At 40.9% G+C, this 15,965-nt stretch overlaps 1 protein-coding gene across 2 annotated transcripts in view; it reads right to left on the bottom strand.

Annotated features, from left to right (window-relative positions):
• The window catches only part of HTR2C (5-hydroxytryptamine receptor 2C), a 309,552-nt gene extending 295,435 nt beyond the window's left edge, over window positions 1-14,117 (bottom strand). Inside the window, exon 1 of one of the 2 annotated variants that reach the window (XM_004379787.1) lies at window positions 13,542-14,117. The gene's annotated coding sequence lies outside the window, so the exon portion shown is untranslated. The remainder of the gene's footprint in view (window positions 1-13,541) is intronic. The other variant, XM_023734478.1, reaches the window with a different exon arrangement.
• Between the last annotated feature and the right edge of the window lie 1,848 nt (window positions 14,118-15,965).

The raw sequence follows: 15,965 nt of genomic DNA, 5'->3' as shown, positions 1-15,965 counted from the left end.
AAACCCTATGGGGCAGTTCTACTCTGTCCTATAGGGTCACTATGAGTCGGAATGGACTCGATGGCAACGGGTTTGGTTTTTTTTTATGCAGCTGGTGGATTCTAACTGCTAACCTTTTGGGTTAGCAGCCAAATTCTTAACCACTGTGCAACCAGGGCTCAGTTTTAAAACTAAAGGAAAAATCATTAGGTGATGCATTATTTTGAAAACAGTTTCAGGGGATATTAAAAAATGATTGACTAACTTTCAAGAAAAATGCGAGGCTAAAGTACAACTGGGTGGCTAGCCTTCCAATTTACTCTGCATAAAGTGATTTAGAACTTTGTTTGTTTGTTTTCATAAAAGTCATATTGCTCATCCATCAGCCAATATTTACTAAAACCTTGACCACATGCAAATAAATGTCTGCTTCCCTTTTGCAAAAGAAAACGTTTATCATATGTTCTTTAATTATCTCAGTGTAACGTAACTATAGTGTGTGTATACATATAACATAACTATATATATATACACACACATACACACACACATATATATATGTAATTTCTTAATTGCATCATCTATTTTTAAGCATCTAAAGTCTTCCGGAACTAAATGTCCATGGCATGGGGTAAGGAAGGTGTACTGGAAATAGAGTGGAATTTGAATGAGAAAGCTTGGGTTTATTTGAATTCTGGCTCTACAGTAACTCCGTATGACCTTGGATAAGCATTTTAACCTTCTGTACCCTTAGTTTTCTAATTTGTGTAATCCGTATAATAATACTGGCCTTAACTTCCTCCCAGTTATGTTGAAGCTCAAATGAGAGCATATATGAGATTGATATATGGAAACTACAAAATATCTACAAATATAAAATGTATTTTGTTGTGAAAAGTAGATATATGAATTAATACGGCTGTTTTATGATTATATTATTGAACACTTTCTGATAATATATTGCCTTTGTTAGAAAATGATATAAATAATGAGGGATGAAAGAATAATGTAAAGAACATAAGAATAGTTCTTAGATTGAAAAAAATTGCAATAACAAATATAAAATATTAAAAAATATAAATAAATAGCAAATATATAAAAAAGAGCTAAGAGAATATATAAATAGACATTAGGTTGAATTTAAAAAATATGTATCTACATTAGCAAATATGTAGCAATATCAATAAATTTTGAGTTCTCTACATGTGATATGTATTCACTCTTCCTGAATCTTTTATAATTATAGGAGTTAAAATAATGGAAAGTTCTTAACTAGAAAGCATAAATATCCCTCCTTTTTTAAAATTGTGAGTAAAAGAGTTATCCGTGTCCAAAGGTTGAAACTATGAATCACTGGAATTGTTTATATTTCTGCATTGCTTTCATGTTGAAAAGACTTGGAAACGCATTTCGATCCATTTTGACCTTTACTTCTTTTTAAACTTCTGTAGATTTAGTAAACATTTTAAAATAAAAAAAAAAAAATTGTTTTAAACCCTTCCTTCCCTCCCCAAAATGGTAAAATATCTGTCATGTCAAGATTCACCATACAAAATAACTTAGAAACCTACTTATGTAACAATCCTACTGAGAAGAAAAAAAACAAAAAAACGGTGGCAATTATTCCTTAGTAATAGTTCTATCTACTAAGGAACTTAGCTTGTGATTTAGTAGGATAACTATAGAATATAACTTAATGGTTTCTGAAAAGGTAGCAGGGTATTATCCATTCTATCCAATCATTAAATAACATCACATGTAGGATTTATAGCTGCACGCAGCTTACTTTAAAGCTTCATTCCCAGAGAATAGTGATTATTTGACCTATCTGGTGGTTCTCTGTAAGATCCCACTAGCAAGGCTGTGTTTATTTGACTTGACTCAGAATCTACCCAGGGCAAAAAGCCTTTTCCCTGAGGGTATTTAACAAAAATATTAAGCAGTAATTGTTTAACTTCAAGGCTGCCTGAAGAGGTGGATAATCGTTGAGGCAAACTACATACAGGCTAACAAAAACTTTAAAATAAAAATCTAGGAAATGAGATGTCCATCGGGGCTTTGAGAAGCTCTGACATATTTCTGGGAATATAGAAGGCCACATGCATGCTCAGGGACATGTATATACTCAGGAAAGATCTGAGAAGACCCTAAGCTGAGATCTCACCTCTGGGTGACTTTGAAGATCTATGCGAGCAAGTTGTGAAAGTTAAGGCAGAGCTGCAAACTCCCTGGCTGGGTTTTGAAGGCATACCTAATGAGCACACAGAATCTACTGAAAAAAGAAAGCTTATGTTAAATTTGTTATTGATATTCTATCATCTCTTAAATGTACTTTCACAAAAAATATAAGAGGCGACATCTTCGCTCATTTAATAATATTTAAAATATAAATTATTTAAAATGTAGAGCACTGGAGTACATGGAAAATGACGAGCTCAAGACACTAAGTGAGGACTAGCTTTACCTTGTTTAAAATTTTCTCATGCAGTTGAAAAGTTATGGCCATTACCTTCTGGGCTATAAAAATCAACTACCTGGGAATTATTCTTCTAAGTGGTTTTTCAGAACTAGAAAACTATTGCTATTTTCATATGTTTGTAGGATTTGAAATAATCTTTAAAAAACCCAAAACCAGACCCATTGCCGCGGAGTCGATTCCGACTCATAGTGACCCTATAGGACAGAGAAGAACTGCCCCATAGGTTTTCCAAGGAGTGGCTGGTGGATTCAAACTGCCGACCTTTTGGTTCGCAGCCTGAGCTCTTAACCACTGTGCCACCAGGGCTCTGAAATGATCTAAGTAACCATCTATTCTGATTTACTCTTTTAACAGATATGGACACAGAGATTCATAAAGGACTAGAACCCAGGTTAGCTTTACATTTGCACTGTAAAAACCTTTTCTGACAATGCTAGTGTGTTCTTATATATTAATTATTCAGCAAATATGTATTTAAAGAACCCATAATGTGTAATGATAAATGAAAAGGATAGTTGGGGATGGGGATAAACATGAATAAAGTGTAATCTTTGTCCTATGTGAGTTTATAACCCAATAGTAAAGAAAAGACTCAGATTCCAAAGTGCGGTAATGCACAGCAAATATTTAACTCGGTACCTGGCACATAGCAGACACTGAAATCTAAAGTATACCCTAAAAACAAATAGCAACAAAACACAGTACAATTCACTAAGTGCCATGTAAGTGGCACAAACAATAACATCTATTTTCTTTCAAATTTGAAATTAAAATTCTGGTGTTCTTATGTATGAGTATGTAACCTGGATGGTTTTTTTATACAGTCATTAGTCTTTTCTACGCTGTGCATACAAAATCAAAACACATTTGAATTTTAAGCATTGCTTCTTGGTTTTATAGTCTGCATAATACCCTTACCCCACCCCACCCCCCCAAAAAACAGCAAAACAAGCCGACTGTATATCTTTCTCTGAATTTAGTGTGAGAATTTGTCTGCAGCCATTTCCCAACGTTCCCTGTTACCTAAGGCTTATTTCTTCATGACCTACCTTATTTTGCCTTAACCTCTGGCAGCTACTTTAGCAGCCTGTTACTAATAATTCTACATATGCTCTGCCCGAGAGTTGGACAGCATCATTTTGTGCCCTTATTGGGGGAATGAGAGCTGTGGAGAATCCAAACATGGGCTGGGGACTTGTCTGAGGGGAGCTTCAAAGTACTAATCTTGAGATTCTATAATCACAATGGAAACGAAAAAGGGACACATTTGAGCAACATTTTGTAAAAATAATTCAGAAGCTGTATTGATTGATTGAATTGACAGTTAATGGAAAAAGGTGATCCAAGAATGACTCCAAGGCAGAAGGAATAAGCATTATTTCAATTATCATGCGATATGTATGTAAAGAAATTTGAGAGTAGGGATATTCTTTAAAAATTTTTAACAAAGTAAGTGTTGTCATAAATGTATTTTATCTTTTTTCAAATTTTTATTGTGCTTTAGGTGAAAGTATACAGCTCAAGTTAATTTCTCATTCAAAAATTTATACACATATTGTTTTGTGACATTGGCTGCAGTCCTGACCATGTGACAGCATGCTCCCCCTTTCCACCCCGGATTCCCTGCATCCATTTGTCCAGTTCCTGTCCCTTCCTGCCTTCTCGTCTTGCTTTTGGACAGGAGCTGCCCATTTAGTCTAGTATATTTGATTGAACTAAGAAGCACATTCTTCACGTGTGTTATTTTTTGTTTTATAGACCTGTCTAATCTTTGTCTGAAAAGGGGGCTTCAGAAATGGTTTCAGTTCTGGGTTAGTAGTGTGTCCAGGGGCCATAGTTTTGGAAATTACTCCAGTCTCTGTCAGACCAGTAAGCCTGGTCTTTTTTAATGAATTTGAATTCTGTTCTACATTTTTCTCCTGTGTATTTTGTCTTATGCTACAATAATAAATAAAGTTTTATTTGATCTTGTTGCTTCACTTTGAATCCAGAGACTTAGAATATCCACTAGGGATATAAACATGTTTGGCTGCTCTTCTGAAAGTGGTACTTACCCAAAGCAAAGTACAAACCTAAGATTAAAAAAAAAAAATCAAATTACTTTATAGCAAGGTATTATCTTCTTACGTTTTCAATGTTTTTATCTTTTAAATTCTGACTATTTTCATTTCAGTGCTAAGATTTGTGGGAATTTTCTCCAGATTCTTGTTCTCCATTTTATATATTCATATTATTTGTTTCTAGATTCGTGACCTTAGGGAAATTAGTCATTTAACCTCAGTGGTTTCTGTATTCTTGTTTGTAATAAAGAAGTTAGTTTAAACAATCCTTACAGATAGATCATCTAGTACGACCCTCTCGTTTTAGAGTTGTGGAAACTGAGGCCCAAATTGAGCAAGGGATTGTCCTGTTTTTCCTTCATTCATCCTGAATGGGAGGTTAGGAAAGAAAGAAATCAATGTTGCCTGTATCATAAATTGGAGAATTACATTATTACATGGAAATTGACTTTTCTGTGTGATATAACTATTAGCTTCCCTAGGGAAGCATTGTGTAATATGTGTATTACCTCTCCAGAAGCTAATCTAGTGTTGGGTTTATAGGAGACCCTCAACAAACACGTGCTGAAATTCCATAATTTTTACAGGTTGTTTATTCATCTTTATCTTATATTTGACTAATTTGGCAGTAGAAGCAGGAAGAGTTGAGATAGACAGTGATCCATGATCTCACTTATCTTTATATTATCTCTGTAACGACCCTATGCTTCACTCAGGCTTCCTGGCCCTGAGTCGCTCAGCATTACCAGTACTTTTTCATTTGTCTAGTAGCTGTACTTCAGATAAAATGTTACGTGTCTATCTTACTGACTTTCCAAGCAGCATACAAGTGGTTAAGGAACACAGTAATAATATACTCGTGTTTATGTGAAAATCTGTTCTGTCCAAAAACTCACAGCTACAGTATGAAAGAAAACATAGTCAATTCCTACCCAGAGGAAGTAGAGTTTACTGCTTAAAGGCATGGGCTCTGGAATCAAAACTGTCTGGTTTCACAGCCTGGTTTTGGTCATTTAGTTTGTAGGTTATTTAACCTTTTTGTGTGTCTCAGTTTTCCCACCTGCAAACGAGGGATAATAGCAGTACCTTCTCGTGGGGTGGTTGTGAGGCTTATATGAGTGAGTACGTGTAAACCTTTTAGAAATGTGTAGTACATAAAACCCGAAACCAAACCTGTTGCCGGTGAGTCAATTCTGACTCACAGAGACCCTATAGGACAGAGTAGAACTGCCCCATTGGGTTTCCAAAGAGCAGCTGGTGGATTTGAACTGCCAACCTTTTGGTTAGTACATAGAAAGTAATAAATAATAAATAATGACTATTATTATCCTCTTTTAGGCCTCTCTTACAAAAAATAATTACTTGTTAACTTGGGCAAGACTTCCTACCTTGGTTTTAGGAAGTTGTACTTGAAAGTATTGAGTGAATCTTGATTCCTGAGATAAAATGGGAGAAATGTGAGCTTAAAACACACTTATAAAAGGATTTGAACACTATGACATTCCTCATAGGCATTTGCTGATGATTTTAAAGAAGACAACCCGTGTTTTATAAACCCAGAAAGATAAGGGGAACTCAAGTCAGTTTGTTCTTCACTATTCTTTTCTAGATGTTAGTCAACATTGTCTTTCACCTCAGTGGTGTTTAGTTTTCTTTTCTTTTTTCATTTGTGTATTTATATATAATGCTGGTTCAACTCTGAAAGGCCACCCTCTCTTCCTCACTCCTAATCAAGATGCTTCATTTTCGTTGAAAGGTAACATTCACCTACTCACCTTCATTCTTCCCAGGCTCTGCTGACTACCTTATACAGTAGTTTAGGCTGCCCCAAGAGATCCCTTGAATTTATCCTGTAAGCTCTGCTTTCTCTACTGCTCACTCTTTTTTATTACAGATCTACTCCTTCTGTGGAAACCCTTGTGGCATAGTCGTTAAGTGCTATGGCTGCTAACCAAAAGGTCGGCAGTTCGAATCCACCAGGTGCTCCTTGGAAACTCTATGGGGCAGTTCTATTCTGTCCTATAGGGTTGCTATGAGTTGGAATCGACTCAACGACAACGGGTTTGGTTTGGTTTTAGTCTCTCTGTTGTCCATCAGAGGATCTTTCATTTTTATGGTCATTTGGATCTGACTATTGAGAAAAACGACAGGAACGTATGGCAGACGAAATAGCATTTGTGACCACTTAGATAATTTTAAAGTTTTTCTATCTACCGAAAGAAACTCTGAAATTAGTGGGAGGAATGTGGTTGGGTATGGGAATGGAACAGGAGTCAGAAAGAAAACTTGGTTATTTTAATAACTAGTTTAAAATATAATAATGAAACCATCACTTGCAGAACTATAAAGTCACAATCTCATTTTTTCTTAGAATTGGTTATATATTCTAATTATTCACTCACAGTTAAAACTAGAGTATTAGAAAAATTGGAGTGGTAGCATCAAGTCTTTTATTCCAGCTTTCCAATGACTGTCATTTTTGTGGTCGAAATGAATATAAATGTCTTTAAGGGAATATTTAAGAAAGAAATCCGACATGTATTTCTTTGCAATGATATAACAAAAAGTTTGGCTAAATTGTAACAATTAGTTTGCTTTTTCTCTTCCCTCAAAGGCCCAAAGAAGATAGATTTCCCACATAAAGGTATGGGAATACTAAACGAGTCTGTCAATAACTCAGGATGTGACTATAAATTCTTTCAACTCCAAAGTAAAGGAATTGAGTACTGTTGGTATAATTAAGATGGAGAAATTTATCTCCTTCCAGGCCCCTTTTCAGGACTCATGAGCTACCCGTACTCTCCCATTTTTCATCAGCATCCTGTTCTATGGCTGTTTATCATCACCCTCTCCAAACTAAAAATAACGTGTCCAATTTTCTATACATATTCTCATTCAGTTTTACATTCTGCAACTATGTATTATGCACCTTTTAATGTTAGGCAATGTACTACAAAGGGGGATGAATAATAAATAAGACATGGTTCCTGCACTATAGGGAACCTAATTATGAAATATGAGATATATATATATAGCTATATATATATATTGCACTGGGCAAATCTGCTGCAAAAGACCACTTTAAAGTGTTGAAAAGCAACGTTTTAAAATGTTGAAAAGATGTCACTTTCAGGACTAAGGTGCGCCTGACCTAAGCCATGATATTTTCAATCACCTCATAGCATGCAAATGCTGGACAATGAATAAGGGAGACTGAAGAAGAATTGATGCCTTTGAATTATGGTGTTGGCAAAGAATATTAAATATACCATGGACTGCCAGAAGAATGAGCAACTCTGTCTTGGAAGAAGTACAGCCAGAGTGCTCCTTGAAAGTGAAGATAGTGAGACTTTGTCTCACTATACTACAATAAAGGTATGATCAGGACAATGTGGGGTAAAAAAAGAGGGAGTGACTAACCCTGCCTATCCCAAAGGATCCATTTTTCAATACGGGGAAGACTAAAGAAGTTTCTGTGTGGAGGGCAAGTACCCAAAAAGAAACACGTAAACTACTTCAGAAGTCGAGGAGCATATTGTGAATGAGATCGTCAGGATATGGAGGAAAACAGGATCCAGTGTACAGGTGGAGAAGTTAACTTTGGAGAAAAGGAGGGATACTTTTTTTTTCTGAGGCAAAGACAAAAGAAGTAAAGATGGGAGTAATAGGCAAATGTCTAGAGGGGAGGTGAGCTAAGATTACATGTTCCTTACGCTCCTCCTTAGCTCCTATTTTCTCTCTGAAGTGTGAAAGTAAGGTTGCTGAGAGTAGGGGGACTTGGGAATGGAGTAGAGAAATTGAGAAGAGTGAAAAAAGTGTGGAACACTCGGAATACAGGAGAGTAAATTGACTAAGGGCATGTAGAAGGATTGCTAAGCAGTGTTAAGGGCCAGCTGAGATTGGAGACTGTAAATGTGCAGCATTGTTAGCTGTTCCTCTATTAATGCTCAACAATCAGAGTATAAAATAGATAGGGGAGCTGTGAGGTGGAGGCAATGAAAGGGCACTCAGGTGTGTGCATTTGCATTGCAGGAGATGGTGAGAAATATTGACAGCAGGACTGACGTATGGATCAAATTAGGAAGAAAAGAAAGTCAAGCCAAGAGAGGGCAGTAAAATGAGAAGATTTTGGAGGGGCCCAGGGAATAAGATCTTGATGAGGTTGTAGAGTAGGTACAAAGGAAGAATGGAGCCTGGAAGTTATAATCTGAGAGTGGTATTTCTGAGTTCTAAAATTTCAGAAGTTGATGCATTTAAGGTGTGGTCATGGGCCTGAAGCTGAGGACAATGGTAAAGAGACTAGAGTGTTATTTGGACATTTTCATGGATACTGAAGTCCCCAGAGAATGGCGAGATAAAGAATAAACAGTGAGAAGAACCCAGGTGCCAAAAAGTTCAATGGAGGTGTAGATAAAGACAAGAAATGTTGTTAAAGAGTAAGCCTCAATACAGGATTATTTTGAATAAAGGCAGAAAAGACATGTTCTGGCATCTTGGAAGTTAAAAAAATGGGACTAGGAGAATTTCAACCATAACTTTAAGCCCTTACACTTAGGGAAGACTGATAAGACTCATTAAGAGGGGCGGGGTAGAGGATGAGATTTAATTAACCTCCACTTGAGAGATCTGTCTGGATATAGGGAAGTCTCTCCTCTGGAGGAAGGCAGGTGTTTCCATTATGGCAAGGAGGTGGAGGAAATGATAAAACTAAGGATCCCGTCTTTCTAGAACATTCCTGTCCAATAGAATTTTCTTCAGTGATAGAGATGGTGTATATTTGCACTGTCCAATAGGTAGCTACTAGCCACACATGGCTATTGAGCAGCTGAAAGGTGGCCAGTGAGACTGAGGGACTGAGTTTATAATTTTACTTAATCTTAATTAATTTAAATTTAAACGTAAATAGCCATATGTGGCTGGTAGCTATTATATTGGACAATGAGGTTCCAAAGACTTTCTGATAGCTGTCAATAAATGTATGCATTGTTATTAATAGGTAATAATAACATAATACCCCTCTGAGTGAGTATTTGTATTTAAAGGAGACAATTCCTAAAATTAAAGAAGGGACTCTCTGAATGTAGAATTTCAAGTGCCATGAAAACCCATGAAGGCTACTAGTTTGGGGACCAAAAGGCCTGTCTAGTGCTTCTCAAATTACACTACGTAAATGGTCATCTATGAATAAGGTTAACCCTAATTAGCAAGACTGACTGCATCAAACATCAGCTACCCGTACAGCTCCCTAAAAAGCAAGTATCTACGTAAACTGCAGATAGCACAGTCTTAGCCACAGCTGAGAGGATAAATTAACAGGCAGGATGGAATAGAGATGTTGTGTAGAGGGAGACAAAAACAGAATTCAGATTTTGGCTTGTATTAATCTCTGAAATCCTGCTTTCACTATATCATTGTGCATTAAAATGTCAGCAGTGACTGCCAAAGGGCTGTTGCAGGCGAGCATTAGTATTCAATCTGCTAGTGACTGGCTAAATGATGGCGCAGCTTATGTTGTTTATCTGTTTTATAGCAATGTTCTCAGGATATGGGGAAGCCTCCTTAAAATGTTTGGAAGAAGAGTAGTGATGGAGTAATCAATTGATCAAACGCTCATTGGGCTGGTGATTAGTGATTACATTATAAGGTTCAATAGAATATACAAGTTGTAGACAAAATAACATAGGCATCCTGGAAGGGTGACACATAATAAGTCTAAAAATAAATAATATTTTGTGTAATAATTTAAAAATTTCCAAGTGCTTAAAACCCATGTGTTTCACAATAATCAGGTGGAATAGATTGTGAGATATATTATTAACCCCAAGTTATGGTCAAACTTTGCTAGTTTGTTCACTGCTACCCAGGCAGTTAGTGGGACATCTTACAGCATTTCCGCCACTAGACAACATGAAGCTGTTCTAGACGTTCTACGAAAATAATCTCAATACAGGTGCTGTACATTCTTACTATGTGAGGCGTTTCACTGCTATAAAAGCGGAGGTGGTTAAGAGGTTTTTTGACGACACTGGCCAGGTAGTCTAGAGCTTTAGGAGCCATTATAACTGGGGACTCAATTATTTTCTAGCGGGCGCAGCAAGCAGCAGTCTTCCTCAACCTCAGGCCTTGAACAGCTGAGGATACTTGATGTTCGTTACTGGTAACCTCTACCCAAAATTTTGTTTAATTTTGTCTTTCCCTTAGTTGGGGATGGATAGCTTTTAACTGAAAGAAATAAATGGAGGAGCGAAATAACTGAAGTTTCTCCCCGGCTTCATAATGTTATGTAGATTTAGTTATTTTCCAGCTAAATGTAGAAATATTCCTAAATAATTAAATCTCAAATTGTAGTCATAAACCTGCAAATCTAACAGGATTTTAGAGTTTATTTTCCAGAGGAGAGATCTAATATCTCTATACAGCTATGGGTGAGACGCTGAGGCTGCTTAAACCCTTAACGGATTAACCCAACATTATATCAGAAATGATAGGCTTTTTAGATTTTACTTTTATTGTTAAAGAAATAAACACATTCTTCCTAGGTAGCCTTGAAAGCACAAAGAAATATTTCTTATTCCATTGCCTTAAATTAATCTCCAAGAATACTTTGAGAAATGGAGGGGGAAGAATTCAAATGTATCAATGAAATGAGGTTAATAATTCATTCCTCATTCATAGGCTTGCTATGAAGACTATGTGAAATAATGTATACATGTGACTGCTCCTGACTCCATGCCTGGCATCCAGTGGTTTTGAAAAAATGGCAGCTCTCACCACTCTTCCCATGAATTCATACTGCGCCAAAGCCTGTCATGTTATTATCTGAAAAGTCATCACCGTCATCTATGAGAGCTCTAGAAGGAGATAAACCCATCATCAAAGCATAACAAAGGTTAATAACCCTGCCTAGACTCTGCAGATAGAAAAACATTGTCAGCATTGGTTTAAACACCCCAGATCCTACCTTGACATTACAACCACTAGCCTTATCCACCTTCCAAGTTTCAGGACTTGCGTTGGGCTTGCTGCTGTAGATGATAAAAGCTGTCTATTAAGAAAGAAATTATGCGGGTGAAACAAATAAATATTTTATTTCCTCCCCAGGAGGCTCAGAAGAACATACTCAGGGAATGAAAAATATAATTAAATATTCTATAACCTAAAACCCATTGCCATCGAGTCCATTCCGACTCATAGCGACCCTACAGGACAGAGTGGAACTGCCCCATAGGGTTTCCAAGGCTGTAAATCTGTACAGAAGCAGACTGCCACATCTTTCTCCCGCAGAGCCGCTGGTTGGGTCAGAACCAGTGACCTTTCGGTTAGCAGTCAAGCGTTTAACCACTGCGCCATCAGGGCTCCCTTTCTATAACTTACATCCCCCAACATACAGGAAAAAAATTAATTGCCCCCACCCCTGGGGGGGTGGGAATGATTCCCAAACAGCAAGGTGCAAAGGAAATGATACTCTTCTGAAAGGACAATATCCAGTGTGTTTGAAATACTGCAGAAGAAAGGAAATGACCAGGGTAGAAATCATTTTCTGTGGGGCATGTCACATGGCCCTTTTCCGCTGTGTCTACACGTATGTCTACACCTTGTTTCAACGGTGTTCTTATTTTGATTGTGAGAATGATATGTACATAAAATTTTTATTCAAAAATTTAAACTCTGGAACCCATATGTCCTTTTTTTTTTTTTTTTTTTTTAACCATTCTGCTAACTGGGGAGCTCAGAGGTTACTTCACTGCGTAGCATCTCCCCCAACCCCGGTCATTTTAGCTCAATTCTATTTCCCTCTAGAGCGAGCTTCCTTCAGTTAGCCTCCCTAAAAGGTATGTGGTGAGGGGCATATGCACTTAGCGACTCGGCAATCAGATGCTTCCTTGGATGGGACTTGTGCTGGTAAATATTAATGAAGCTGCGAGGTACTGGCAGTGATTCTCGACCAAATTAGATATTCTTTAAGTGCTGAATGTCACCCGCTGAATTTGAGGGAGGGAGGGCTGTCGCTTAAATAATGGGGTCTTGAACACAATACAAGGTGTTTGTTACCTTAGGTCACACACTATCCAACAGGAAGCAAAAGGCAAAGGGCACGGCGCAGAAAATAAACAGACACACAGACACGTTTTTTGCAATGGCGAACTTTATGTGGTGTCAGGAACGGCAACCTGTTCTCATGTTTAGCAGTTCCGAGTACGCTGTCAAGATTGCTTGTCAGGTTAAACTGAGTAAACGAACGGGAATGATAAGAGGCAGCACTGGAGACTTTGCTGCAACCCTTTTCAAAATACAAAACTGTCACCAAGTGACTTGGGTAAGGTAATAAAAAAGCTCGCTGGATGCCCTTATACTCCCGTCTTAAACTTACGTGACCACCAGCAGCGCTGTTCAAAGGCAGCCAGGAACTGTGAGACCAAGACACAGATCCGCAGTGTGGATCTCCCCCAGAGTTACCGGTGCTCATTGAGACCCGCCGAAAATTAGGGTCGGTTTTCAGTGAGAGCATAATAGAGGATCCTTTGCCCGCCACCCCTGCTTCCACGGTTCCAAGCCTTGCGACCCCTCCCACCCACTCAAAGTCCGATTTCTTAAGAACTTAGCCCGTACCCCTAACTCAGCTGCAGCTTCCGCATTCCCTGCCACTTGCCCAGTGACACCCCCGTTTTTAGTCTCTTTCCTTTCCACCGCTCCCCGCTTCTTGAGACCGCACCCCCGTTTTCTTCGGTTTCTCTCTCCTCTCCCACCACACCTGGTTTTCGAGACCCGCATCTCTGTCCTTCATCTCGACGCCCCCGCTTTCCATCCTCCTGCGAGACTCTGATGCCCCACCCGTGGAACCTAAGCCCCCTCTCCTCCAGGAGACACCAGTCTCCCCGCGATCTGCACGTTCAGGATCCCCGCCCCCGCCAGTGCGGTCTTGCAGGCTGCAACCATCCGGGACCTGTCCCCGCTCCCCACCCCATCCTCCTTGTAAACCGTTAGGGTCTCGGAAAGCAATGCCGCCTGGGGCTCCAACTTACCACTAGCGTCCGGGAGGGAGACAAGGCAGCGGTCGCCGCGGCGGCAGCTAGACGAGAAACGGACTCGGCTGCAATCGCCCAGCGGAGCCCGCGGCAGTCGGTGCGCTGCGCTGCCCTGCGCGCCGCAACCTCGCGCCTCGGCGGAGTGAGGGAGGGACAGAGGGAGCTCGGCGCGATGGGAAGCGCCGGCAAGTCGACCTCCTGTGGGCGACCGTGCGCCCCCGGCTAGGTTTGGCTTGTATCTATCCACTATCTTGCCTTAGCTTAGTAACTGACGACCTCCAGCATCTCTGCACTATTCGCGTCTTCTCTCTTCTTCGATGGCCCCTAACTAACTACACTATTCTAAACGGACGAAGGCCATCACGCGAGCACCACGACGATCTCGACGACTCCGACGGCAACAATGTCCAGGCAGAAGGAACAAAAGTTCATATGCAGTAGGCAGGTAAGGGGGAGTGGGGCCGATGGAGCAGCCACAGCTGGCAGTCTAGCCGCTCCAAAGGCAGAATCGGAAAGCGCAGCCGAGGAAGGAAGTGTCCTCGGCGGGCACCGGAGCGCCTACCCAGCGCTGGTGAAGCTGCACCACGCTCTTGGGCCAAACACAGGATGAGGGGCGGAGTCAAAAGCAGCCAATCAGCGCTCAGCATCACACTGCCCCCGGGCCAGTTTGGACCAGTCTCTTAGTGCATCTGGAGCCTGTTGGCGGGGGGGCCGAGACCCATAGCTGGAAGGGGGGGAGTGATTAACCATTCATGAGGCAAGAGACGGAGCGGGGGGTGGGGGGACAGGGTCAGTCATGGCACGAAGGACTGTCAAGAATATACTCTCAAAGATTCATTCAAAGAACACCCCTCCCAACACACACACACACACACACCCCTGTACATTTCAGTTCAACTCACTTCCTAAGAGTCTTGCAAGTTCCACCGAGCTTTGAAACCCCCTTCGAGGGTCTCCGTTCCGAACCTCTCCTCTCTCTCCAACAGGAGCAACTGAGGCACTACAGGGCGGAACAGATTTAGTGCGTAAAGGCCACGGCCGGGTTATAAAGCCCGCGTCCCCACCCTTATCCCCAGCCCCAAATGCAGGGAAGGGAGAGAAAGAAAAAAAAAGCCCTTGGCCTTCGCGCCCCTGGAGAGCACAATTCCCTTCCTGACCACCCAGGCCCGGCTAAGTGCTTAGAAAGATACTGTAAGGGCAGCTCCTTCGGGTTTTCGAGGCGGGGCTAGACCTGTCTCTCAGGCACCGAGCCTGGGGCCCACGGCCAGCTGGTTGTCCAGCCGCCTCAAGGGCTGTCAAGGCACGGTCAAGGCGGCAAGGCAAGGAGTGAACCACAAAAGCTCCTTTTTGGCAACTGCCGGGATGCTGAACTGCAACCCGGCAGGCAGAGCTCTTGTCCACGGGCTCCTAGGCGCCGGGCAGGTGCCTGCGGTATCCCGGCTGCAGCGCGGAGAAGGGCAGTTAGGGCCACCTTGGCCTAGGTGCCTTGGGAGGCAACCAGGCCAAGCTTGGTAGTGGAGATGCTCCCACCGAGGGGCCGGGCAGAGCAGATTTCTCCTAAGAGGGAACTGGGCGCTCGGGGGCGGGGGAATGGTCGGGTCTCTGCAGAAGCTCCGCGGCACGGCACCGTGGACCGCCGGTGGGAGAAGTGGGTACTGGTTTCTCACAGGTCGGAAGTAGTTGGACCGAAGAAAGACAGAGACTCGGGTTTGGTTACTTGAGATCGGACATATAATCGTCAAGAGGCCATGGTATAGAAGAGGCTAACAAGGAGACGGGTAATGGCATGGAGACCCGAGCTTGGTAGAGCGCTGAAAGAAGGGAGAGGCCGGCCCGCTCCGGGGAACATTTGCTCCAAAAGTTAGGGATCAAGGAGGAGGAGTGGGCAATGACAAGAGTCGAGCCTCTTCCTTATTCTGGATGCCCTAAAGGCCAGTCACTTCTCCTTGTGCCTCAGTTTCCCGATTTGTGAAAGGATAAATCGGGACATTGGAATTCGCTGAATCCCTCCATTTCCAATGAAGTTAGATACTTTGCGGAGCTCTGAAATTTAATTTGTCAGTGACCATACTGTCCACACCAAGTTTTGTTTCGCAAAGCGAAAACCCATCTCAGTTTTTTTGAAGCATCTGTTGAATGCTACTGTTATGATGCCGCACAGGTGGCGGCGACAGCTCTGCTAACTCCACGGACTGTCCAATGCTCGTATCTTTAAAAATGCTTCATTAGCACAGTAACTTATGAATATAGAAGAGAAAACATATGTCTTCTCTTAAAAAAACAACAACTAAGCACTCATCTTTAAAAACTCTCCAAGTATCCTCTTTATCACAGTGAGTGCAGGATGCTTCGTTCTGGCTTTTCTGGAGGGAATTGTATTTATTTTGTCAGAGACTGGAAAATCTGTATTACTTTTAAAAA

Source organism: Trichechus manatus, unplaced genomic scaffold (genome assembly GCF_000243295.1).
Source record: "Trichechus manatus latirostris isolate Lorelei unplaced genomic scaffold, TriManLat1.0 scaffold00068, whole genome shotgun sequence".
Classification (NCBI taxonomy): domain Eukaryota; kingdom Metazoa; phylum Chordata; class Mammalia; order Sirenia; family Trichechidae; genus Trichechus; species Trichechus manatus.
Note: the sequence above shows the minus strand (reverse complement) of the source record. Positions and strands in the feature narration are given on the sequence as shown.